The 26,631-nt window shown below is 44.2% G+C and overlaps 1 pseudogene across 1 annotated transcript in view; it reads right to left on the bottom strand.

The window, feature by feature from the left end:
* Nucleotides 1-47: 47 nt before the first annotated feature.
* Nucleotides 48-26,631, bottom strand: part of LOC147712714 (histone-lysine N-methyltransferase SMYD3 pseudogene) — a 102,135-nt pseudogene continuing 75,551 nt past the window's right edge. The window contains exon 2 of the transcript XR_015295764.1: nt 48-3,013. The product of XR_015295764.1 is annotated as a histone-lysine N-methyltransferase SMYD3 pseudogene (transcript). The remainder of the gene's footprint in view (nt 3,014-26,631) is intronic.

The raw sequence follows: 26,631 nt of genomic DNA on the forward strand, positions 1-26,631 counted from the left end.
AGGAATCACATATTTTTACTAAATAGCCATGGAAACCAACCCCCCCCCCCCCCCCCCCCGTCTACAGAAGATTATCTTTGAATATACACACACACACACAAACACACACATATGGACACGAACATTGTGATTATTCTTCAATGCAGCAAAGCCAATAACAATACTGTACTTTAACTTCAGCATTGATCCTACTGAACCACCAAAAGTATCAACCACACGCTACAAATCAGAAATAAGATTAGCTGCTATAACCCTAGACTAGAAAAAACACAGAATATTTATAGTGGAATACGACCACTAAGTGATAAAACATCCTAAAGAAGCAGTGGCTGTTAACGACTCCAAATATCCTGGAATCTACTACTGTCTAGCAACAGAGCTTTACCTTCTAATAATGTTGCTAGACATCATAGATGGGGCAGAAAAAATGTTGAAGGACTTTTCCTTAAAATATAGGAAAGAAAATATTTGCTCTCGAGTGAAAAGCAGGCAAAATGCTGCAGGGCCCACACTTTTCCACTGAAACAGTATCTGAGCAATGTTATGTTACAGAACTGGTCCTTTTCACTCTGCCCTGCATTTTTCTTTCGTGTTACTGCTTCATGCACACTGCAGAAGCACCACCTTGCTTGCTCTGTGCACCTCACTGCAACTCTGTCTCAACACAGTGCTGGCCTCAAATTTGTCAGAGACTAACAGCCACTCCTTGTGACCCTAAACTGAAATGGGAACAAATCTTCCGACTGTAAAATTGTATATGCTGCAGAAAAGAACTACTTCACACTTCTCCTGGATCAGAGCAACTCAGCACTGCTAAAGCAGATTTAAGCATTGGAGTCCCTTTCTCTTCCAGCACCTCATTTGAATTGGAATTAGCAGTCCTTCTTGAGCACAGAGCTACTGATTGATACTTTGGACCACCTTGCTTCCCCTCCCCTTCTCTCCAGCACACACTCTTCCAAGTGAGGAGCTGGAAGTTGCTGTACTCACTCCACACGGATACAGAAATCTGTTGTTGGGTTGCCAGATTTTGTAGCACTAGTGGGGTCACTTCTTCAACTTCACAGTTACACAGATCTCCACTCTGGCCTTTAACACCTTCAGTGTTCACTCAGCGCCATTTGTTGCATTTGGAAGCAGCACACCTGTATGGAGGTTCAGGAGGCATTCAGGTACCATTGCAGACATTATTTAGGGACAAGTAACATATATGGAAATCTCAGGCCTCATCTACAGGCCACTCACCCTACATGAAATCACACAATCCACATGACTGATCTAACTCCACATGAGACAAGGACCAGGATAATAGAAGGAGACTGTAATTTCACTTCAGTTAGTGAAACACTGGATAAAAGCATGCCGAGGTCTTCTTATCAGGGAGTAGAAAAAAGGTCATCCTTGTCTTGAATTAGGGGGATAGCGAGTAAGATGAATTTGAAATTAAAAGTTCAATCAAAGTGTTTAGGAAGCTTAATGAAGAACGCTGCGTACAAACATCTGCTTCCAAACAAACTTTTCCTTGAAAATAAGGATAGCTGATGGTTTGGTTCAGCGCTTGTTTTGTTGCCCAGCCATTATTTGAGAATCTTTAGCACATTTTTTGTCATCTGATGATCTGTCCCCCAAAATATTTTCATAACTTCAAAAGCCTCTTTAAGTGTATTGATGGCTTCTTGTTGCTTGCCTTGCTCATGCAGTATGAAGCCTATGTGCATAAGCTTGAGGGCACTATGTACAGAGAGTCCAGAAGTATACAGTGTATAGGGTGCCAGAGTTCTGTAGCCAATCTGTAAAGCTTCGTCGAGCAGATTGAGAGCCATGCAGGCTTCCATGGCAAAGTCCAGTATTTGAAGCTGGTAAATATTCTCATCCGGAACCCGCCCTGAGTTCCTTTTTAACTGGGCCCTGCACAGAGTAAGACTCTCTTCCCACTTTTTATTCTTCTGCAGTTCCAGCACTCTGGATGCCAAGGCCTTGGTTTCGGCTGAAGCTTGCTTGTCACCCGCCAGCATCTTGTCATCCTTGTCCCGTGTCTGACATCGCTTGCAGTCGCACTCAAAGCAATATATGCGGCTCAGCTGGCTTTGGCGCTCTTCAGTAGGCCTCATGGTCTCAATGTATTGGATGGTGAGTTCATCGCCTGCTTTAATAGGTTTGATCGCCCGAAGGTGGAGGTGTCTTCCCATAAATACAGTAACACAGTTTGGATCACAACTGTGGTTCAGAAGAGACATGCTGGGATACAGCCCGGTTGCAACTTTTAGCAGTATTTGATCTTCAATTTGAAATCCATTATAGATCTGTTTAGCAAAGAGGTCAGAAGGTTTTATGTGAGCTGGCAACTGGGAAATGATTTCATCTTTCAGAACGTGTTGCAAAAGCATTCCAAATACTTCAAACTCTATTCTATTTTTGTTGCTTGCTGTCTCTACATTGGACTCAAGGTCAGATACAGAATACAACTCTTCTGAAGGGCAAGAAGATTTTTGAAGAATCTTAAAAACAATTTTGCCAACAAGTCTGAGTATGCCGGCGCCATATTTGGGATTCTTGAGAAATGCACACTCTCTCTTGTGGTCAGGCCAAGCTTCTCTCTGGCACTGTTTGCCACAGTATTTGGCAAACTTGCACTGAGAGCACTGAAGGAGGTGACCAGGGGTGCACAGGCAATACTCACATACCAGTCCTCTTCCTATCTCACTGACGGTGTAGACAAAAGGCTCAGCGACATACAGCTCCTCCCCTGGCGACAACGTGGACGTAGCCCTCAGACCGTATCCTTTACCTGCACTCTTAAACTTCTCCATCTTGCTCGCCATCATAGACAGTTTGTCTTCCCTAAATTCTGCTATTTTGAAGCTGTTGCCCAGGGCAGATGACTTTAGTGGTGTGGGTGGTACTTTCTAGTTTCAGTCTATTCAAAAGGTGAGCCCTTTACATCGATTTTACTGCAACAGTGACTTTTTATTGTTGAAAACGGAATATAGCGGCAGAGATCCCACCAATGTTCCTGCGGAAAGAGAGAGACACGAGTTATGTTCACTGATTGGCTCATAGACACTTAACATAAACTAAGAATGAGACCTAGCAATCAAGATGGATTTTGAAACTCAACTTTGACTTCTGCTATCACCTCCTTCTAATTCAGAGGTTAACTGAGAAAAGTGCTCACCTTACCTTTAAAATAGAATTTCACAAGTTTAAGCAGTACGGGAAAGATATCTTTATGTTCTGTGCCAACACAAAGACCCATTCGAAAATTGAATGCAATTTAAAATGCATTAGTAATCTGTGGTCAGGAAGAACATTTCTGCTACACTCATGTGCTGCCTACATGTGCAACTTGTAATTATTCACTAATTGCGCACTGTAATAGGCACGTCACTATGAACAGGGGTGTATCATTAGGGTGGAAGGGGTGGTGGATGGGTGGAATACTGTATCAATATTTATTGTGGGTCGAGTATGATGTCCCAGGTGACTGACAGGTCTATTTGAACAATAGAAATTAAGTCTAAACTATGCAGGATGACTGTTTCCCTGACTTCGTAGTACACAAATGTGACAAAGGCCCAGGGCAGACTATGGGTGTAATCTTGGCATTGCATGCCCCTTTGGCAGTGACACCACCATGGCTCCACGCAGTGCATCTAGGACAATACCTGTATGAGTCACAGGAAAGAAATATATGTGATTGGGTCTCCTCTCCCTCCAATAGCTTTTGTCTTTGTAAAGGAGACGGGATTCAGTCAGTCAGATTATCATCCGAGCAAACACAAGGAGATGATGGACAGAGCGCTGAAGCTTTTCAGTCACTCACCCCCTGTCACAGATCTGGGTTGAATCCATCATCGTTCTTTAGCTCACTTTGCCACCCCAGTTCAGACCCAGCCATTTGCAAATCAGTCTTGACCCTGTGCCTCATGGGAACAGTCCAGCCCGAGCTGCCAAGCCAGGTCTGATTTGTTTATAGCTGGGTCTGAACTGGGGTGGCAAAGTGAGCTAATGAACGACTATGGATTCAACACAGATCTGTGACTGGGGCGAGTGTTTGAACAGTTTCAGCTTTCTGTTAATCATCTTCTTGTGTTTGCTTTGTTCGCCCTAATTTGGCAGGGTATGCCCAGACGTAGGTCCCTTGTTCACTTTACCACTGGATTGAAGCTAGCCTGGCTGATGAGAGGCGATACTCCGAAACCGGTCCCAGGATGTTTGTTTCCGGTCCATGGAAGACCTGGCTAGGCAGTTCAGGCTGGACTGTTCTCATGAGGCACAGGATCAAGACTGATTTGCTTATAGTTGGGTCGGAACTGGGGTCGCCAAGTGAGCTAAAGAACGATGATGGATTCAACCCTAATCTGTGACTGAGGGTGAGTGTCTGAAAGGTTTCAGCGCTCTGTCCATCATCTCCTTGAGTTAGATTATCATCTGAGTCAGCTTTAGAGAATTAGTAGCATAGGAGTGGAAACATGTGTGTGTGTTTACATGTTAGAGTCTGTGCCGTGTGTGGATGTGTGTACATGCGTGTGTTTGCACGAGTGCATGTTATTGAGTGTATGTACATTTGTGTGCATGTGAGAGGGCACATTTTAATAATAACTTACCAAATTTCTGATTTAAATAGCACAGCCACTATTACCCATTACTTGTACTCAATTTACTGATCTATGGTAAGGTAGAAGGCTGAGTCAGCCATGTCAGGGTTGAAATACTTGACTTGCTGATTACTGTTTTGTTGCAGCAGTGAACGTTCAGTTAATTTAGCTACATGAGTGTTTGTGCACGAATGTCTGCGTGCAAGTGAGAGTGTGCACATGAAGATTTGTATTATGAGATTATGAATATGTGTTTGCACGAGTGCTTGTTTCAATCTGATTGTACATAGGGGAATGTGCACATATGAGCACATCATTGTATCTGCACAAGTAGTTGTGTACACTCAGGTGTGTGCTACTGTGCATGTGCATGTATGTGCAGGAGCCTGTATTTGAATACCGACAGGTCCACTCCACTTTTCTTCATCCTGAACTCTATCCTAAGCTCCATTTATGTGGATAGCAATAAACACCTGTTATTCAGGACCAATATATACCAAAAGATTTACAAATAAACATGTTCTGTGTTTATGCAAAAAAGTGTGTGCATGTGATTAACTGTATTTGTGAGCGTTCGTGTTTGTGTGAGCCTGTCCGTTTGTGTCAAAACAAGCGGGGCAGCACCCAGATGTTAAGAATGAGTGCACTGGCAAAACAATTAGTTTGTCAAACATTGATGTCAGCCTTAGTGACTTCTGATTTTAGGGAGCTTGGTCTGATGGAACGTCTGTGCCAGTGCCAAATGAGGGGTCCTTAAACGCCTGCCCACTGCACCCTGGGCACTGCGAATGCTGACTGGTAAAAGCAAAGTGACGAAGCTGATTTATTGGTAGAGAAAATAATAAAAATCAAAACAATGATCTACAAGACTAGTTGCTCTCTCTAGCGAGCTTGCTCCTCTGCACTAACAAAATCATTTTTTAGGTTACCTGGTGTTGGAGGATGCAAGACATTTCCCAAAAGTTGGCAGATGTCCGCATACTATATTTAAATGCATACAAATGTATGCACTCCAAGTAGGGCAACCAAGACTTCCACTATTTTTTGGAATTGTCTTTTATCTGCCTCTCAAAAAACAAGCAATTGCAATGCATTAGGTCTCGCATTTGCAAGAGTTTGAGCTATTGGCATTGTAAATGACAATGCCTTTATTTATGTATTTAGAAAACCTGCAAGTAGTGATTAAATACACACTTTGTACTTATACTCCTTGCTTATGAGAACAAGGCTGCCAGTAAAAGAGGCACAGTTACTGCCAGCCTTGCTTCTCGTAATCGAGGACTATAAGTGCAAGTACGTGTGTTTAAGCACTACTGGCAGGTTTTCAAAACACATAAATACAAGCATTGGAAATGCAATAGGTCTCGCATTAGGAAAGTTTGAGCTATTGGTATTGTAAATGACACTTTTTTTATTTATGTGTTGGTTTTGAAAGTAGCAAAATTAATAGCTTTGTCAGTTACAATGTCAATAGTTTTAACTTTTGCAAATGTGACATCTATAGCATTTGTAATGCAATGTGTGTTGTATTTACGTGACTTAGATGTATTGATATTACAAATAACAATGGCTTTTAATTTTGTAAATAATTAATACTTAAATAAAAGTTATTGTAATTTATAATGGCAATAGCTTAAACGTTTGTAAATAACTTTTGTGAAGATTATGTTCAGTGTATTTTATTGTGACGACAATCCAAGAACATTGCATTTGCACCTACACACACAGAGCCACACACATGTGGATGTGGTGGTGGTGGTGGTGGATGTGGTGGTGATGGCGGTGGATGTGGGGGTGGATGTGGTGGTGGATGTGGGGGTGGTGGTGGATGTGGTGGTGGTGGAGGTGGTGGTGGTGGTGGAGGTGGTGGTGGTGGAGGTGGTGGTGGTGGTGGATGTGGTGGTGGTGGATGTGGTGGTTGTGGATGTGGTGAAAGTGGTGGTGGAAGTGATGGTGGTGGGTGTGGTGGATGCGGTGGTGGATGCGGTGGTGGTGGATGCGGTGGTGGTGGATGAGGTGGTGGATGAGATGGTGGTGGATGCGGTGATGGAAGTGGTGGTGGTGGTGGATGTGGTGGTGGTGGTGGATGTGGTGGTGGTGGATGTGGTGGTGGTGGTGGATGCGGTGGAAGTGGTGTATGTGGTGGTGGATGTGGTGGTGGATGTCATGGTGGATGTGAAGGTGATGGATGTGATGGTGGATGTGGTGGATGTGGTGGATGTGGTGGTGGATGTGATGGTGGATGTGGTGGTGATGGTGGATGTGGTGGTGTTGTGGTGGATGTCGTGGTGGTAGATGTGGTGGTTGTGGATGTGGTGGTTGTGGTGGATGCGTTGGTGGATGAGGTGGTGGATGAGGTGGTGGTGGATGCAGTGGTGGTGGATGCGGTGGTGGTGGATGCGGTGGTGGATGTGGTGGTGGTGGAGGTGGATGTGGTGGTGGATGTGGTGGTGGATGCGGTGGTGGTGGTGGATGTGGTGGTGGTGGATGCAGTGGTGAAGTGGTGGTGGATGTGGTGGTGGTGGTGGATGTGGTGGATGTGGTGGTGGATGTGGCGGTGGATGTGGCGGTGGATGTCATGGTGGATGTGATGGTGGATGTGATGGTGGATGTGATGGTGGTGGTGGTGGATGTGGTGGTGGATGTGATGGTGGTGAATGTGGTGGATGCGGCGGTGGTGGCGGTGGATGTCATGGTGGATGAGAAGGTGGTGGTGGATGTGGTGGTGGTGGATGTGGTGGTGGTGGATGCGGTGTTGGTGGTGGATGTGGTGTTGATGGTGGATGTGGTGGTGGATGCGGTGGTGGTGGTGGATGCGGTGGTGGTGGTGGATGCGGTGGTGGTGGTGGATGCAGTGGTGGTGGATGTGGTGGTGGTGGTGGTGGTGGATGTGGTGGTGGTGGTGGTGGTGGATGTGGTGGTGGTGGTGGATGTGGTGGTGGTGGATGTGATGGTGGATGATGTCTGATGGCAGCCTTTAGTGTCTATGACCTAAAGAACTGCGCGGATGTCTGATGGAAGCCTTTAGTGTCTATGACCTAAAGAGCTGCGCTGATGTCTGATGGAAGCCTTTAGTGTCTATGACCTAAAGAGCTGCGCTGATGTCTGATGGAAGCCTTTAGTGTCTATGACCTAAAGAGCTGCGCTGATAACTGATGGGAGCCTTTAGTGTCTATGACCTAAAGAGCTGCGCTGATAAGTGATGGGAGCCTTTAGTGTCTATGACCTAAAGAGATGTGCTGATAACTGATGGGAGCCTTTAGTGTCTATGACCTAAAGAGCTGTGCTGATAACTGATGGGAGCCTAGAGTGTCTAAGTAACCTGGGTGACCGTTCTGCTGTCTTTATTGGACCTAAGGAACTGTGCTGATGTCTGATGGGGCCTATAGTGTCTTGGTAACCCAAGGAACAGTTCGGTGGTCTGCTGTCCATAATGCGAGCGGGCTGGTGCAACCCAAGGGTAGCTCTTTGTATCTTGAGGGGCAGCTCTACTATTTATGATATTCAAGTGTGCTTTTCTTACTTAAGAAATATCTATACTTTTTATGATGAGAGTGCATGTTTATGTAACCAGAAATATTACTCCACTGAAATTTACAAGCCTGGAAAACAGCGAAAAGTTACTAACACCCTTCTTCAATGACTGAGTCAACCTTCCACTTTTGATGTATTAGCTTGTAGGTGATTTAAAGGTAAAACAAACCCTCGAAACATAGCTAGGAAGGAGTAGATGCTCCCCAGTTTCCTCACGTGGTTCTCACAAAGTTCCCTGCTCCACAATGAGGCTTTGCATTTATGTTTCTATGGCAACAAAGGAGTTTTGCATTAACTTGTTTACAGGCCAGGTTAAAGACAAGGTGGAAAAACACGCTGTTCGATAAAGCATTAATCAGGTTTCCTAAACTTGCTGCCGTATCGTTGGCTTTCGAAATGCAACTGGAAGTATACTCATTTTCATACATAACTACATTTTAGAAGATTAAAGTGGGAGATTAAAAAAAAGAATCGAGAGCCCGTATTTCTCTCATTGATTTCTACTCGGGCCTGAATCGGGTCCATGTCATGTATGTGACTGTAAACTGCTGCGGCAGGATCAGATATCAGAAATGCAAAAAATACTGTTTTTCCTTATTAGTCGGAGCAGGGAGGACGCGCTGTGCGAGGCAGGAAGAGCATGACAAATGCTGTGTACCGGCAGTGCATACTCGGAGGCAGACAAGACCAGTCACTGTCCGCAGAAGCACACCAAGGAATTGGGCTTCTGCATTCAGGAATCGAGAGAGTGGAGACTAGCCTTAAAATCATAACTCTCCCGCCGGAAGAGGAAGGGTGGGCATTTATGCGTTAAAAAAATTTAACGCATTCTTTTCTCATTAACAACGACTATCAACGGTCTTGAAAGATGCACTTGCCCTTGCTTAACACCTCAATCGGAAAATCTTTGGGGGTGAATTCTAAACAATAAGTTACCGAGTGGGTCAATATTCATCGTGTGACTTCACGAAGCTACGTTTAATAAGCTAAAACACCAGAACAGCGCTCATTGCGTCCAAAATCCTCTCAAAAGAAGAACAATTGCACCATTAAATACAAAACGAGCACAATCAAATCCAACATGTAATTGCCTGCATATATCAAATAACATAAGGCGATCATGCGAATGTGGAGGCAAGACATCACCAGCAGCTAACTACCGGCAAAGATGAGAGATCTGTAAATTAAAAAGCAGAGGGGCCGTGACTCAATTTTAAGTGATAGAAATTAGCCTTCCCCATTCATCCTGCCCCTCCCCCATCCATGTCAAGTTACTTTATCAACCTCAGCTTCCGGTCCAGCGGTTAAAATTCTGTTCACAAAATGGTAATGTGACGTTCCAAACTAGGCTCAGCCTTTTATCAGCAGGGGCAGCTTCTTAGCAGAGGGTGGATTAGGTGAATGAAACAAAGTGCTGCTGCTGCCGTCGGTGCCTGGGGGGCGGAGTCTGGGCTCTCGGAGGGGCTTCCCGGGGACGGAGGGTCACAGCAGGGAGGTGGAGTCCGTGAATGGGAGAAGGCACCCGGGGGAGGAAGCGGAAAGGTGACCGGTGCCGCATGAGACTGCTGCTGCGTCTCCTCCTCCGCCGCTGTGTGCAAGATGGGTTTGAAGTGACGGGAAGACGGTCGTGAATGGGAGAAGGCACCCGGGGGAGGAAGCGGAAAGGTGACCGGTGCCGCATGAGACTGCTGCTGCGCCTCCTCCTCCGCCGCTGTGTGCAAGATGGGTTTGAAGTGACGGGAAGACGGTCGTGAATGGGAGAAGGCACCCGGGGGAGGAAGCGGAAAGGTGACCGGTGCCGCATGAGACTGCTGCTGAGTCTCCTCCTCCGCCGCTGTGTGCGAGATGGGTTTGAAGTGACGGGAAGACGGTCTTCTAAATAAGAAGGGAGCAAAAGAAGTATGAGGGACAGAGCGAAACAAGGATAAACACGAGAGACGGCCTGCGGCCGTCAAAGTGAAAGTACGGCGGAGGGCATTGCTGTGGGGAGGAGAAATGCGACACGGCGGGCAGGGGAGGGGGCGGAGCTGGGAGAGGGTGTGAAAGCAGCAGGGGCCTGGAGTGCGGCTGAGGGAACTGATGTGCACGCGCTTTTAAGCTCAATGCGCATGCGCATTGAGCTTGAATTTCACAGGCACTGCAAGGAATCGCCACGATTCTTTGCAAGTTAGTTAAAGACTGTTTAAGCCCCAATAGTCTCGCAAGCTCGATGCGCATGCGCATCGAATAGCGAGACCTAAAAAGGCATTGTGATTTACAATGCCAAAAGCTCAAACTCTTGCAAATGCGAGACCTATTGCATTGCAAATGCTTGTTAGGACTTGCGCCTTATTTCTTGCACAAGTTGGTGTACCCATTGGCTGAACCGCTTCTAGGAGACACTAAGGGCAGGAGAGGAGACATTACAACAACAGTGGGCGCTTCAAGAAGGGGGTAGTGAAGGGTTGGAAAGCAGTAACTGTGAGTTAGAACATGTGCAGTTGGTGTTACAGGCCTTAATACAAGCGAGGAACAAAAGGACATCTGCCCTCAGTTGGGTAGTAAAAGGCAGCCCGAGATGTGGTGCTATATAGGAGCACACAAAGCAATTGCCATGTATGCCAGTTGAAATTGTGATGCGGTGTGAAGGAAGCACGCAATTGTCAAAATATTGACAAGGTGGAAGCAAAATAAACAAGCAGCTCCTTGCCCAATCCAATGAAAAACAAACCAGTAATATGTGCATTTCAAAGGTCCCCGATAAGAAACAATTTGTTTGCAGTTTGTTCTCAGGATGGCAGCGTCTGATTGTAATAAAAAAGGATCACACGAAACAGATTCTTTTGAAATATGGCTTCAAACCTAAGGCAAGGCCAAGAGATAGGTTACCATACTCCGGAAGGTCGAATCCCTCTGTCCGGTACTGGTGAACCCAGGGCATCTTTGGGGGCTGGATGGGAACGAACAAAACCTGTGTAGCTGTTTGCCATTTCTGGTGCCTGTTTTGCCACCCTGCTCACGTTATCAGTCTAGGTACGGTGTTTGATGGTCATAATGGGGCATATTACCAACAAGTAGCGATATTTATCGCTACATAGGCTTAGCGACAATTTTTTTTATCGCTGCCTATCGCTGGATACATTAGCGGAGAAAACATGCTATTAGCAACGTTTTTCTCCATTGTGCTAAAATATCCAGCGATATCGGCGAAATGCGTGAATACCGCTGAGAATACAGCGATATTCACGCATTTGCGACGAAATGCTCTTAGCCATGTTATCCACCTCCCATTGGCTAAGTCTGAGCAGGCGTTAGTTTTTGGCATTAGCGGGAATATTTCCATCGCTACGCCTAACTTGCTAATAGGCGATAGCGACGTTTGCGACTGCTTTCAGTCGCTAACAGGTTGGGTACGCCCACTTTGCATGTCATTAGCGATAAATATCGCTGACATGCAAAGCGGGCCCCAAACCGCTCGCTATCACCAAAAAGCTGTTGCTAACATCAGTTAGCGACAGCTTGCCTAATAGAGCGATAGATTTATCGCTGCTTAGCAGCCGAAAACTGCCGCTAAACCGGCGATAATTGCCTAGCGCCACCCTTGGTAATATGCCCCAATGTCTTTAATATTTGCTACTTTGCGTAACTTTTTGATTTTAAGGAGAGGATGTGGCCTAACAGCGAGAACGGTGACACTCACATAAGGAATGGCCCCATATTAACGAGAAGCAGAAATGAAGCCCTGCGAGAGGCCTATTGCCGCAGGTGAGGCCCTGTCAGCCACATTAGACTCTGACGTACAGACTGCGGGTAAAGCGACTGCCGTGGGACAGGTGCTGCTACCGGAGCCCCAGAGGAGGTGAACTAGGAACACGGGCACGGTACGCGGCGAATCGGCGAGGCTTGGCCCCTACGGAGGACGGCCTGTGGGAGAGGAGTCACGCCGTGGCCGGTGGGCAAAGCTCCCTACGGCCGAGCCCGAGTGGATTATCGGTGGAAAGCTGCCTCCAGGCCCGCAGAAGTGAGAAGCGCAACAGGAGCCCAGCAAGGAGCAGCGTGGTGATCAAGCCCAAGTATGTGAGAATGGGGGGGGGGGCGTGGGACCCTGTGGGGGAGAGGTGCCCAGGGAACCGAGAGAACACCTTCAGGACAAGCCAGCGGCGGGGAGAGGCCTAAGCATTGGAAGCTGCTCGTTCGTATTGAAGCAACCGCACTCCCCGTCGTATAGAGGAGGAGGGCTGACAAACAAGAGAAGAAGGCGTTAATCGCAGTAACAGGGCACAGTGAGACAAGCGGAGGCCCTGCACAGCCCCAAAAACAAAACAAGATGTTTAGGCTTGCACCCTATTTCTATTAGAAATGTGTTACAATTTTGTAAACCAAACTGTCCAGATTTAGATGCAATGACTTTCTGTAATCAACATGTGTTACCCCATTGGGGCATTGTTGACGTTGCTTCTCTTTTTACCGTCCACTAAACAAGAAGTTAATGTGCCCGCAATTAAAGTGGTAACTTCTTCCTGCCATTTCTTTAATTGTTCTTCTATAGCGACAGGTTCCTCTTTGAGAAGGTATTGTCTCGTTCATCTTGATCTGCCTGAAAGGCAATTGGAGGTGTTGCGCCTCGATGCCCTTTTGTAAAATGAATCAGACCACAAAAGTTGTATATTAGCACAGGTTTTCTTTTTTGAGGGCTGAGCCTGGCGCAGAGGGCAGCTGATGTGTCATTGTTTGTTCTAAGTGCAGATTTCAAGACACTAACACGTTAGAAGAAGAAGTAAGTTGCTAATTCGTCTTCTCTTTGTCCCACATTGAATAGGTGGGTAAGAGTTGCATAAAGAGTTGTAATTAGTTTATTTTATCACCACTTCAAGAGAACACTGGGCGGAATGCCTTGCATCTCTTGCGGCACTTGATTTGATTCTCAGATGAAAAATGGCACCAAAAAACATTAGCACGGCACACTTGAATGCTGTGCCAAACATTGCTCTGAGATATGGCTTGCGGCAGCAACAAAGGCCGCGAGGCATTGAACTCGAAAACAAAAGGATCCCCCAATAATCATGTTTTTTCATTGCTACCTGTGATTAGATCTAAGATTCTACTGAAATGCACATGCAAAACCAAAATTACTTTTCATAATTTTCTGTGCTTATTTTCGTGTAAATACACATATACATACATGCAAGACGCTGTGATCAGATTTAAAACTAAGCATTGCAAACGTGCTTGCAGAAGTTATAAAAAAAAACAAGCATTGTCATAGCCATAACTTACGGGTTGTCACAGAGTGAATTGATCATTGTCTCTACTTGGTTGGAGAGCCCGGTAGGGACTCCAGAGGATCCATTTAAAGGTCTAGAGGGGACCCCAGAGGATCCAGTGGTTAGGATGGATTAAGCCCTTGCGTGCTGATGTATGTATGTATGTATGTATTGCGTACTTGTATCGCGCAGACTGTCACCCAAAGGGTATCCTGGCGCATTGAATTATACAGACCAACACAGAACACATTACTACAGTGCCCTGGGGAATAGGTGGGACTTCAGCCCTTTTTTAAATGAAGAGAATTCCCCCGTGCTCCTTAGGGTCATTGGCAGAGAGTTCCAGAGTTTGGCCGCAGTATATCCAAAGGAACAGCCTCCCCTCCGTATCCTCTGAATCTTAGGGATTGTAACCAAATGTGCGGATGAGGAGCGCAGGGTTCTGGAGGTAGAGTACCAGGAGAAAAGATCTTGTAGCAGGACAGGACCCTGATCATGTAGCGCCCTAAACATTATGCATAACGCTTTAAAACAGATGCGCTGATGGACAGGTAGCCAGTGTAGGTCCTTAAGCGCCTGGGATGAAGAGGCCGAACGTTGTCGAGAGAGGGCCAGTTTAGCGGCCATATTCTGGATCCGCTGCAGTTTTCCGATCAGAGTGCCAGGGGCACCCAGAAGTAGTTCGTTACAGCAGTAGTCAAGCCTACTGATGATAATACTACGCACTACCTCTGGTCTGGCTTGAGCCGGAAGTATAGAGAGAATTTTGCGCAGAATGCGGAGCAGCCCCATGCAAGTGGCAACAGTTTTATTTACAAAAACATTCAGTTGCAGATCAGGTCCAAACGTAACGCCCAGGTTACGGGCGGAGTCTGCTGCCGCAACTGTGCCCTGGAAAGCAGTAGGCCAAAAATCCGCTGGCAGAGGCCGTGGAATATGATCCAAGGAGCAGTGTAACACCTCAGTTTTTGAGCCATTAAACTGAAGGGAGTTGGTACACAGCCAATTTGCAGTGGCTGTCATGCAGCGATGAAAAGTCTGAGACACAGCCTCTTTACCCTCCAATGAAAAGATAAGCGGAGTGTCATCGGCATAGTTAATAACAGAGATACCAAATGACTTAATCAGCTTAACTAAGGGGCGGAGGTAGAGATTGAATAAAATGGGACTGATGGCTGACCCCTGAGGTACCCCTTGCCCCACTCTTTTAATGCCAGATCGAAAAGGCGGTAGAGCCACTACTTGGTGTCGATCCCGAAGATAGGAGACCAGGCAGTCTCTGGCCTGGCCCACCACCCCGGCATCCTCCAATCTGCTGATGAAAATATCGTGGCTGACCGTGTCGAACGCGGCCGACATATCAAGCAGCACTAAAAAAGCTGCATGACCTAAGTCGACCTGCGAGCGAAGATTGTCCAGCACAACCACTAGTGCAGATTCAGTGCCGTGTGCAGGCCTAAAGCCGAACTGGGCCATGTCCAACCAGGAATTAGTTTCCAGAAAGCTGGACAGATGTCTTGTGACCCATCTTTCCAGAATCTTAATAGGAAATGGGAGCAACGAGATTGGTCGATAATTCCCTAAGCAGGAGGGGTCTAGTTTTTGCCTTCTTCAGGAGGGGGGAGACCACGGCAAGTTTCCAACTATCCGAGACCGTAGCAGTGTTAAGAGATTGACAGCAGATGGAAAACAGAGGCAGCAACAATTCCTCTTGAAACACCTTCCACAATCTATGGGGCAATGGATCCAAAGGAGATCCAGAGGAGACACCATTTGCCAATTGGCAGAACTCCTCATAGAGAGGGAGGGGGAAATTGTCAATTCGAACCTGTTCCTTCGTAGCCTCAAAGGTCCCAGAGAAGGAAAAATACCCATCTGGGACTGAGGACAAGAGGGGACAGAACCAGAAAGCCCACTCAAAATGGTGGCAATCTTGTCTTCAAAGGCCGCTGCCAAGGAGTCACATAGGGACTGAGAGACCGGGATGCGGTTAGCCACACTGGCCAAATGAGACAAGTCCTTGATGATTTTAAACAAAGTTTGGGACTTATTTACGGCCTGCGTCAGCGTCTCCTCAAGGAACTTAGCTTTGGCACATTTTATCTGCGCTTTATAGCACAGAAGAGTCTGTTTATAGCGGACTTTGTAAGGATCTAAATAGTGCTTCCGCCAGGCTCTCCCGCCTGCTTGCACCGCAGCTTCTGATGAATGGCAAGTTTGGACCTATCTCTTGCTTTCCGTAGAGGTACCGCTTTATCCAGGGTATCAGTGATTTGCTGGGTGAGACGCGAACAGCTCTCATCCACGCTTCCTCCTAAAACAAAGCCGCTGGATAGCAAAGAGGGGAGACTAGACTGTTTCAGTAGTCTGGATCATTGCCTAGTAAGATTAGTCACTCCCGTCTTATCACGCCTATGCCTACTGGCAGGGAGAGATAGAGAGAAAAGAACCGAGGCATGATCAGTCCAGCATTGGGGAATATTATTCCCGATAGAGACCTGATTCTCGTTCGCAAAGACTAACTCAAGAACATGACCCTTAAGATGTGTCTGGGAGAGCACCAGCTGTTGTAAATGTATGTTGTTGTAGTGTAGTTCCTATTTTCTCAATAGGCCCTGCGCATTGGAATAACATAAACAGTAGTATCGACGTAGAAGTGCTGATCTTCCAGGCCTCTACTGACTATGCTAAACTTAATTGGGTTTGTTACCAACTAGCTCAGAGGTCACTGGAAGCTTTCTTGACTGAATAGGAAGTGATCAGCTTCCCTGGCACAGCCAAGAAGGGATTCAGTTTTCCAACAACCGTGCAACATGACAACTTTGCTCCTCAGATAAGAGTCAATCTCTAGAGTCGTGTGAAACAATAGACAGTTATTTTACTCAGTCACTTGCTGTGCAGATTACTTTCACAATATGTAGAGAATAGTGAGACGGGCGTTGTCAATAAAAGGTATTATTTATTGAACAGTCTTTCTTCTCGTACAAGAGAAATAAATTGCCACAATTGCAAGACTAGTTATTATAAAAAGTGCGTACAGTAAAATGAGTATTGCGAAATAATACTGTAAAAGCATTGATATGGTTTCTTAGCCATACAATGGTTTAAAATGAATAAAACATATATACATTCATATATACATTAGGCTAACATACTCAACTGGTGCTTCTAACTACGCCTACCCCAGTGTACCTGACCTAAGCTTAATACGTGGAAGGGGAGTAAGTAAGTAGCTTTAAGTAAAATTGGTTTTGCCAAGGTTTGCTTCAAGAATTCTCTCTAAGGGTTTAGTCAACACCATACCTCTGGAATAGAATGTTGGAGGGCTGGTATCTCCTTCAGGGACTCGATATCCCAGTCACTCGCAAGAGTAGGCTGGAAACGCCGGAGCTGAATTTTCTCGGCAGGAGAAAAGACAGCGTCTTTCTCAGCGCGTCAAAGAGGAGGAGGAGGGGCAGCGTCCGTGGGCTGGTTGCATCTGCTGGGGACGGCTGTTCAGTTCCTCTGTTCACCACACCATCGTTCGCTCGTTCGCAGCGATAGCATCCGCAGCGATAACGGCAGCGATGTCTATGAGGCAGCTTGCTAGCATTTGCTTAAGGCAACGTTGGTAATATTTATACCTGAAAGGTGCCTTGTTTGACGTAAGTTTTTGGACATAAGACGTCAATAAAGATGTCACTAGGAAGTGATCGTCTCTTAGTGCTCATTAGAGTTCTATTACTAATCAAAACATAGCAAGCGGGGCTTTCCCAGTTTGCTGAGTTTTTATCTTGTTGAAGAACTCGGAGTGTTAATCTAGGAATCTTAGATAGTGACTTCTGCTGTGTCATTTGCACTAATGAGCTGCAAAGGAGGTTGCAGAGGAAGAGATTCTGAAATGTGGCTCTGATCGTGTGAGGCCAGAGACGAGTTTCTGAATATTGCATTTGATCGTTTATGCCAATATAGGGGAATAAATGGATTTATAGCCGTATAGGGGCATAAGGTCATAGGGTTGATCAGGGTCCTAGATTAGAACGCGACAACCACTCCACGAATTTAGGTCCATCAAATTACTAAAACTATAGCAAAAGATGCATGTGTAACATTGTCTACCCCAAAATAACATATTTGCATTTGAAATAGGCGTATTTGAAATACGTGAAAATATAGGTACTGTACGTCTTTAACGTTAGAAATCATTCAAAATTATAGCATATGTAATCAATGAACGATTTTGCAAATAAAAATTACACATGAAATATCTCTTAATACAGAAAAGAAAGGCAAGATAATTTCATCACATATAAATGCATTGCAGTGAAATGTGCTAGAGGCTGGTGTAAAGTTATTATGTCTCTAGATTTATCTAAAAATAGAAGTAGAAGCTTCTGTTCTTTATGAATAGGTCTAACTAAGCAAAGAATTTGTGCCAAAAAAGGGGAAAATATTATGAAAAATAGTTCAATCCCAAAAATATTTTCTTGTGAACGGGGGAATAGAGTTCCTTTTCAGCAGTTTTTGTTGTTCAAAACTGAAGGCCGAATTCAGAGTTCATGGGAACGCTGTGTGTCGGAATGCTCTTCTAAAGTTATTATTTCTGTTCAGGGGAGAACATCATATCAGACTGGCTCTCAAAAAATTGGTCTACAAAATCAGGTGACAGTTCAACAAAATTCGATAGTGCTGTAACTTGGCAGGTGTGAGAATGATTGCTATCATCAAAGTCTGGATCAGCAATGCTCACAGAAGGTCGTACCGTCATCAGGATTGGTAGCCGCTGGGGACAACACAATGCGTGAGCCGTTATAGGACTTAGCAAAGTATCGATATCCATTGGTACTGCTGATGGAAGTGCAAGACAGATGTCCAACACGCACTCATCTCCGCATAGCATACATCGTAGCACAGGTAAGGTGCAATTTTGCCATATAGGTCTGAATGAAAGGCACCAGGCCATGTTTAGATCTCTCAGCCTGGCCAATCCAAGGACTCTAGTTATTTTGTCCCGGTAGCGGATTGCTAGGATTGTTTCTTCCATCTTTGTAGGAGTCATGTCTGAGCTTTGGCTTGCCATATCGGAGCAGGAGGGTCAAAAATAAAATTCCCGCTACAAGTCCCAAAATAAGGGGTATGCCGCCAAAGACTGAACGGACAAAATTAGGAATAATTCCTAGAATTGCTTTGAATGGTGTTAGCAGTCCCGTAAAAATCGTCTTAACTATGCCTGGGATGCCTATGGCACTAGACATGTTAAGGAGTTGGCTAAGCATTTCTACGAAATGCACGGGGCAATTTGTTGATAAAAGGTCATGAATCTCTGAAGTTGTCCTTGCAACTTGGAGTTCATACGTCTCTTTTGATGACGTGATGGGCACTGTTGTCTGCAAAAGCACAGACTTCATTCTGCTTAAAGTATCAATTCGTATAGAAGAGAAATTCAAACAAGGCCAGATGGGAGTCTCTATGTCTCCAGGGCCGCTCGGAAACAATGCTTGCAGACAGCATTTGCCCATGGAAGTTACGCTTACTAGATAGGCTTTCCCTGGCAAAAGGCCACAACAGCTGTGATCCGTTATTAGAATGTAACTCCCATTTGCGAGTTGCATAAAGAAAGGCTCTATCTGCGTTGCAGGTGTGACATGTTGGTGGCATGAAAGGTTGTTAGAATTTCCTTCACAGGCTCCATGTAAATTAATACCCTGGCACAAAAGTATACCGCTTAGTGAACGTTTACAATTTTCACCACTAAGAAATACATTTTTGTTGCTGTCACTATAGCATGTGTGTGTGCATGGTAATTTCCATGCTGACTTAATGTAACCTTTACCCAATCGTTCATACAGGCCAGTAGGTATGTCTTCAAGGCAATTTTTAAATCGGAAAGTTGTTATCGGAATTGTGATAATCCCGTGTATTATCCATTCAATGACAGGACTTTCTGACATTGTCAAAGGTAATCTCTCAAGTTTTTTGATGTTCAGGATTGTATAGTCTGCTCCATTCTGTGCCAAGCTGATTTGTTTATCAGTAAGGTTAAAAATGGAAAACAATGGCGTTGTGTTGATTAAACGCCAAGGTACATAGCCTGAACGAAGATTTTGCAGAGTCCAGCCTAACTGTACAATAGAACGTAATTGTGACTGGCCATGTTGTAACATTAGCAAGTCTCTATCTATTATATCAAAGGCAGATGATACAATGCTGTCCAGTGAATATATTCTGGAGGACAGAGTCATTAACCCATTGTCCACAACAGAAAGTGATTTTTCCAAATTAATACGATCAATTTCTCGTATTTTCTCTGCTGTTTCAATTTGTGTGACTTTCCAAGCCTCGTTGTATACCGCATAGATACTGGTCGCTATGAAACGTTTTTGACGCTGTTTGCGTGGTCCCAGAATGAAATCGCGCAAATCAGCACCATCTTTAAGTAAAGACAAGTGTTGCTTAATTTCAGCCAGTGTGGATGATCCTAGCCATTCAAGGCAGAGTTTCCCTACACTGTATGTTGTTACTATCCCTGGATGTTGTCTCTGGGAGTATCTAGGGTCTTGTCTGGTCATTTTTAACCCCTGTGTTTTATTCAGGAATCTATCTTGACTGTTGTTTGTGTCAGTAGGCCAGATTAACCACTTATTCCAATCAGGATGTGTTCTGTTTAGATGTAAAATTTTGGATACGTCTATCTCAATATCTGTTGTTGTATTATCAGGTATTGGCTTTGGAATAGACGGTTTGGTAAGGTCCTTGATCTTAGCTAGGCCAAGACAGGATGTTTGGTGAATTGTGTCATTTAAAAACATCATTTGTTCTGGGATCATGCAGGCTCGAAACAGTGCTTCTAGGCCTTGTACCTGCCACTCTTTTGTACCCCAGATGGTTTTTGTTTCAATGTTATTTCTCCAATAATCAAAACCAAATGTCATCATTTTTTCATAAAATGCTTCTGAATATATCAATTTAGTATTTGTCAGCATTGTTTTCAATCCTGTTTTTATCTAATAGTTTATAATAAAACGTTTCTGCATCACTGGTGTTAAACCCTGAGAAGTACTTGAATTTCTCATAGAATGTTTTAGAACTGCTTTTAGGTGGTGTAGCACAATGTTCCCACTGATTATACTTAAAAACATTTCTAGGCTGTGCAGATTTATGCAAGTAATGATCACCATAATGTGTGAAGCAGAACATCTGTTCATAACTAGACGAACCTTAAAATAATCATGATCTGTGAATCTAGCTGACATTACTAAATCAGACATCATATTAATAATACTTTCAAAGTCCCAATCATCAGAGAATGTACTAGGTTTTACAAACTCACTTAAGGAAACCTTGAATTGAATGAGGATACTTCAGGATTTCGACCGGACCATAGATTTCATAGTCAGTTTTCTCCCAAACTACCCCACCGGGCATTGGAATGGCTGTGACATTTACTGTTGACAGTTCTCTTTTCTTCACGTGGGATGATCTGTGTGGTTTAAGGACTAAGTTGATGTTCTGACTTGCTGTGTCCATTGTACTATATTTTCCCTCAATGAATTTTCCCAAACAAAGTACCATGATGAGCCAAAGCAGGAGGAAAAATATACCTAGACCAAACCAGAACTCCTACCATGGAGAAATAAGGTAAATTTCCTTCAGTTGATGAAAGAGTTCCGTTGCTTTTTCTTTAAAAGTCTTTTTTGTTTCTGGCATTACTTTGGGGTTGCTTTGATCCTCAGAAAAGTTATCGAAGTTGATGAAGTAACCAGAGGCAGTTCTGTCAATTGTTGGGATTGTTCTTTCAATTTATCTTTCGGTAGCACATTCTGATGCCACATCATTGTAGACTGGTGTTTCTTGACGAACTGTTTCAATCTGTGTTTCAAGAGGCACGAGTTCCATGGCATTATTGCATAGTCCCTCTCTGTGCACTGCAGGCTGATCAAATGTGATTAGTCTTTCAGTTTGAACCTCTTGGATTGTTGCAAGTTTGGGTATTCTGTTGTTTCTTGGGAGTCCACTGGGCCTACTGTTGATTATAGGCCACATGCTTGTGGTTTTACCAGGTCGATTGATACAACTCTGTTCTCCTTTTTACCAGCAATAGGCGGTAGTACTACTGATCTTGTTCCGTTGATTGCTAAGACAGGTACTGCTTTTCTGTAAGAAGGCCCAAATTCCTTCTTCACCGCTATTTTTTCTCTGACTAGATCCCCAATCTTTGGAATCCAGACAGGCCTTGCTGGGGCTGGTGCTGGTGGTGCCTCGTCAGTGGTAGCTGGCTGTTGCTTTAACTTTATGTTGCTTAAGGATTTTCTTGTTTCATTCAAGTCCTGTAAAACAGCCAAACGGTCTTTGATGTCAAAGTCTGTTTTCTTATCGTCTACCACTGATACCTGACTATCTAAGTCCTGAATTCGCATTCTAGTTCCGAACAATAGTTTGTGTGGGCTGAAACCTTTTAGAGAATTTCTTGGCAAGTTATTAAGACTTAACTGGACACTTATTAAATGTTTGACCCACCCAGCACCCAAACCTAATACCTTCGCTGATATAGATTGCTTTATGTCCCGGTTTTTTCTTTCTACCACACTGTTCCCTTCGGGGTGTGACGGACAAGAATACCGCAACCCAACTCCCATGCTGGCCATGGCCTCCTTATAAGCTCGAGAGCTGAAAGCAGGACCCTGGTCAGAATGGAACATGGCAATTGCGTATGTGCCGATAAAGACTCACAGATCTTTTATAACCGTTCTGGCGTCAGCCGAGCGCTGGGGCCACATTTTTTAAGTGGGTTTAGCCTTAATGATTAATAGGACGCTGGATGGCAGGTAGGCAGCATTATGCCTACCATGGCATTAATGCGCTTGACTCATTGCTGCGATCTCTGTCGCAGTCCGGGCAGTTCTTTACATATCTGTAGTGGTGTAGGCTCATTCCTGGCCACCAGTACACTGATTGTAATTCTTTCAGAGATTCCCTCATCTGTATGTGCCTAGGACCTTCACCCATGTGTGCGTCTGCTATTAATAACTTTCTCCGGCTCATGTTTGGAATTACCCTATCCCTCACTCCAGGGATTCGAGCAAAAGGAACGGAGTTTGCATCGATTACATATGCATAATTGAGTGGATAGTTCACGGGTTGTGCTGCACAGTCGCCTTTTACAGGCGTTTTTACTACCAGCATGGTTTCCACGTCTATGTGTTTTTCTAAACGCTTTTTTGTGGCTACGGAAGCCGGTTTAGTTGCTTCCGCTGTGGCTGTATTAGCCAATTAATTCCCTGCAACGTGAACGCCATCACGTTGATGACTCAGAGTGTGTATCACGTGAGTCTTTTGTAGTTCTTTCTGTAAAAGAGCTACCTGTTTCCAGAGCAATTTATGCTTTATTGTGGCACCTGTGTCATCTTTGTAATCGTTTTCAATCCAGCTCTGCAACTTATTATTGTAAGAGTTGACGCATAAATGAGAATCGCACACGATAAGTGTCGGGAATTCACGTTCTGCATTTTCAAGCGCCATCTTTAAAGATCTGATTTCAGCTCTCTGAGCCGAACAGTATCTAACGGATTCAGTTTTTGTTATTTTCGGTCTGAATTTACCACACAGCCAGCGACCTTTAACAATCGCGTATGCTGCATCGTAGGATTTGTTCTCTACGTTGAAATGCTGTACAAATCTATCTGTATAGATTATACAGGCGTACTGTGGGAGAGGCAGAAGTTCAATTGGCAGAGGATATTCTTCTTCATAAGTCAATTCATTCAGTTCTTCGAATTGCGGGGCGAAATAGTATTTCACATCTTCCGCTCCAAGAGAATCTATATACTGTATCCATTTCAGATCCAGTGACACTGTAGGCAGGTTTACTGGGCTGAATAGCGCCTCGAAGGCGGATTCCGCTGTGAGGATATTAATCCTTTTGCCATGTGCTAGTTCTCGTTAATTCGCTAATGCAGTTTCTACTGCTTTCACAGTATTTTCTGTGGGACTGAATGTTTTTTCCGCTTGTGTGTACAAGTGAGATTTAATTGAAATTGGTACCTTTTCTCCCTCATTAGAGGTCAGGTACGTGAATCCACATCTTTCTGGGATGACTCGGATTACAAGATTGCGTGTATTGTCACGTGTATCTAATTTTGTTTTTGCTAACATGTCTGTTTGCAGTGATCTCTAAATTTCTGTGTGTTTTTGAGTCCAGGTGATTGGTTTAAAATCAGGTTTGATTAGTTCGTAGAGAGGTTTAACCCTCTCCACGTAATTTAGAATGTAAGTTCTACCGAAATTCAGAAAGCCTAGAATCGATTGTAAGTTCTTCAGCGTTTTTGGTGCTTGGAGTACAGCGCACTTCTCTAAGAAGTTGTCCGCTAGGCTTTTCCCTTCACTTGATAATTCGTATCTTAAAAATAATACTGTCAGATGGGCAATTCGAGACTTTTTAAAGTTGAATTTGTAACCCTCTGCAGCGAACCCAAGTATAATGGTGTTCACTCTTTTCAAGTGAGTCTCCAAGTCGTCGTCTGTGAGATAGATATCATCTACGTAAGATAATGCCTCATCATCATATATTTGTAGTAACTCTGTTACTCTAGCTGAGAATAGTCCTGGGCTGTTCTTGAACCCCTGTGGGAGCCTACAGAAATTTTTCTGAGACCCCATTACTGAGAAAGCGGTCAAGTATCTGCTTTCTGGTGCAATGTTTTGACAAAAGAAACCATTAGATATGTCTAATGTTGTTTTATATTTTTTCCTAACTATGTTATTCATTAGTGCAGCACTATGCAAATTTTGTACTGCAAATGTTTTGCAACATGCATTAAGGTGTCTGTAGTCCAAAACTATACGATATGAATTGTATGGTTTGGAGACAGGAAATAAAGGATTGTTCATTTGAGAGGTGCATGTTTCAATCACCCCCTGGTATTCAAGTTGATCTAAAATCTCCCTGACTTGTTTTTTAGCTTCTTGCTTAATGGGATACTGCCTTTGTGCAGTCGGTTGACTTTTTAACTGGATTTTGTGAGGAGGAGAGTCCTCATCCCATCCTACATGATTTTTATATAATGCTGGTGCCTGGGCTACTGCCCATTTCCTTGCATAAGTATATTTTTTGTGAATCGGAATGTGATTCGAGGAGGCAGGCATAATCATTTCTTCGCCACAAGGGCATTCCCTGACAAACTCTGGGGGCCAATCTTTTTCAGCTAACAGAATATCATAGCCTTTTGAGAGTTTATCCCAAAATAGACCCCTTATTTTCCTAGTCTTATCACCCTCTATACGCAATGTTATTTCGTATATTTTATGGGGCTCGCTAACTCTGGTGTCGGCAGTTTCAACCTGAATGTATTCATTTGTGTCCACTGTCTCCAGATGACTCATCAGGATCTTGCGGGCTATACTGATTTCTGCTGCACTGTCTAGCATTGTCTGTGCCCACTCCCCGTTTTTCAACTGTGTCCTCAGTATTCTCGGCATGTTCGATTACTCTAATACTGGCTACCTTCTTTTTTGGAAATTGAGATTTTTTACTCTGAGCAGGTTCCTTGTCTTTGGACTTGGTGTGCTCTCCTGGGTCTGACCGTCCTCTTCTTTCCGATTTCTGCGAAAAAGATCGAGAGGGACGTGTATCAATACTTTGATATCTATCAGGCTTTTTCAAATTATCCCTATTTCTAGGGTTATATCTTTTCTCAGAGGGCTCCCTCTGGGGAAACTGGTGTTCTCGAGTCGGAGTTCTTTCCCTCCGTCGAGGAGACCTTCCTCTGGACTGGAAAACTTTTTCTTTGGGAGTGGATTGTTAATTTCCATCCCAGCTCTTTTTAGGAGTGTTTGAATTATTTTTAATAAATAATTTTACTAACTCTCTATAGGCTTTTGTTAATTCTCTTATTTTAACTAAGAGTTCTTCACTTGACATTTTATCAATGTCCGGATGTGGTGTGTAGCTGGCTAGAACCGGCCACGTTGCTCCTGGTCTACCTAGTGGACCTAGCCTGGTAATATGATCATTATGTTTTAGGGCGCCTTTAAACCAGAGCAGGTGCTCTTGGAATTTTAATGGGATTTCAATCTCCTCGAAAGGAGCGTACTCTTCCGGTGGATCCCCTATTTTGTAATAGTGGAACTTGTGTGTTGCGGTGTTTGCCGCTGGAAATTCTATCCAAGAATAGAATACCTCTGTCTGCCGATATTCGTGTGCCTCTATCACGAAGACGACTGTGCCACATTGTGTGGTCAGTCCATTTTCTATAAGTTTTGACGTTATAAATTTTCTTAAATGTGCCGGGATGATTATTGCACCCGGTTCAGTAGTCCCGTCAGGACCCTGCTGAGTCGCATCTACTGCGGCATCAGTTCCGTTGTTTTCTACTGGCATTTTATAAATGCAGGTTTTGCAGAGCAGGTCTCCAAGGAGACAAAGATTAGGTGCACAATATTTTGGAACACTGTATGCTTCAACGTTGAATAAACCAGAGCTTTACATAGGAATCTCTTCCTACTAAGGTCGGGCGGATTTTAACCTTTCACCCACTCCAGACGTCTATTGGAGTATTTACGGGAGAAAGGGGTCTGTGTGAAAAATGCACGACTGAGTTACTCTAACGTCTTGCGTTAGTTTATCGCCTTACCAAACGTTGGGCGCCATGTAGTGTAGTTCCTATTTTCCCAATAGGCCCTGCGCATTGGAATAACATAAACAGTAGTATCGACGTAGAAGTGCGGATCTTCCAGGCCTCTACTGACTATGCTAAAGTTAATTGGGTTTGTTACCAACTAGCTCAGAGGTCACTGGAAACTTTCTTGACTGAATAGGAAGTGATCGACTTCCCTGGCACAGCCAAGAAGGGATTCAGTTTTCCAACAACCGTGCAACATGACAACTTTGCTCCTCAGATTAGAGTCAATCTCTAGAGTCGTGTGAAACAATAGACAGTTATTTTACTCAGTCAGTTGTTGTGCAGATTACTTTCACAATATGTAGAGAATAGCGAGACGGGCGTTGTCAATAAAAGGTATTATTTATTGAACAGTCTTTCTTCTCGTACAAGAGAAATGAATTGCCACAATTGCAAGTTATTATAAAAAGTGTGTACAGTAAAATGAGTATTGCGAAATAATACTGTAAATTTCTTAGCCATACAATGGTTTAAAATGAATAAAACATATATACATTCATATATACATTAGGCTAACGTACTCAACTGGTGCTTCTAACTACGCCTACCCCAGTGTACCTGACTTAAGCCTAAAACGTGGAAGGGGAGTAAGTAAGTAGC

This window comes from Lissotriton vulgaris, chromosome 5 (genome assembly GCF_964263255.1).
Source record: "Lissotriton vulgaris chromosome 5, aLisVul1.2, whole genome shotgun sequence".
NCBI classification, from domain to species: Eukaryota; Metazoa; Chordata; class Amphibia; order Caudata; family Salamandridae; genus Lissotriton; species Lissotriton vulgaris.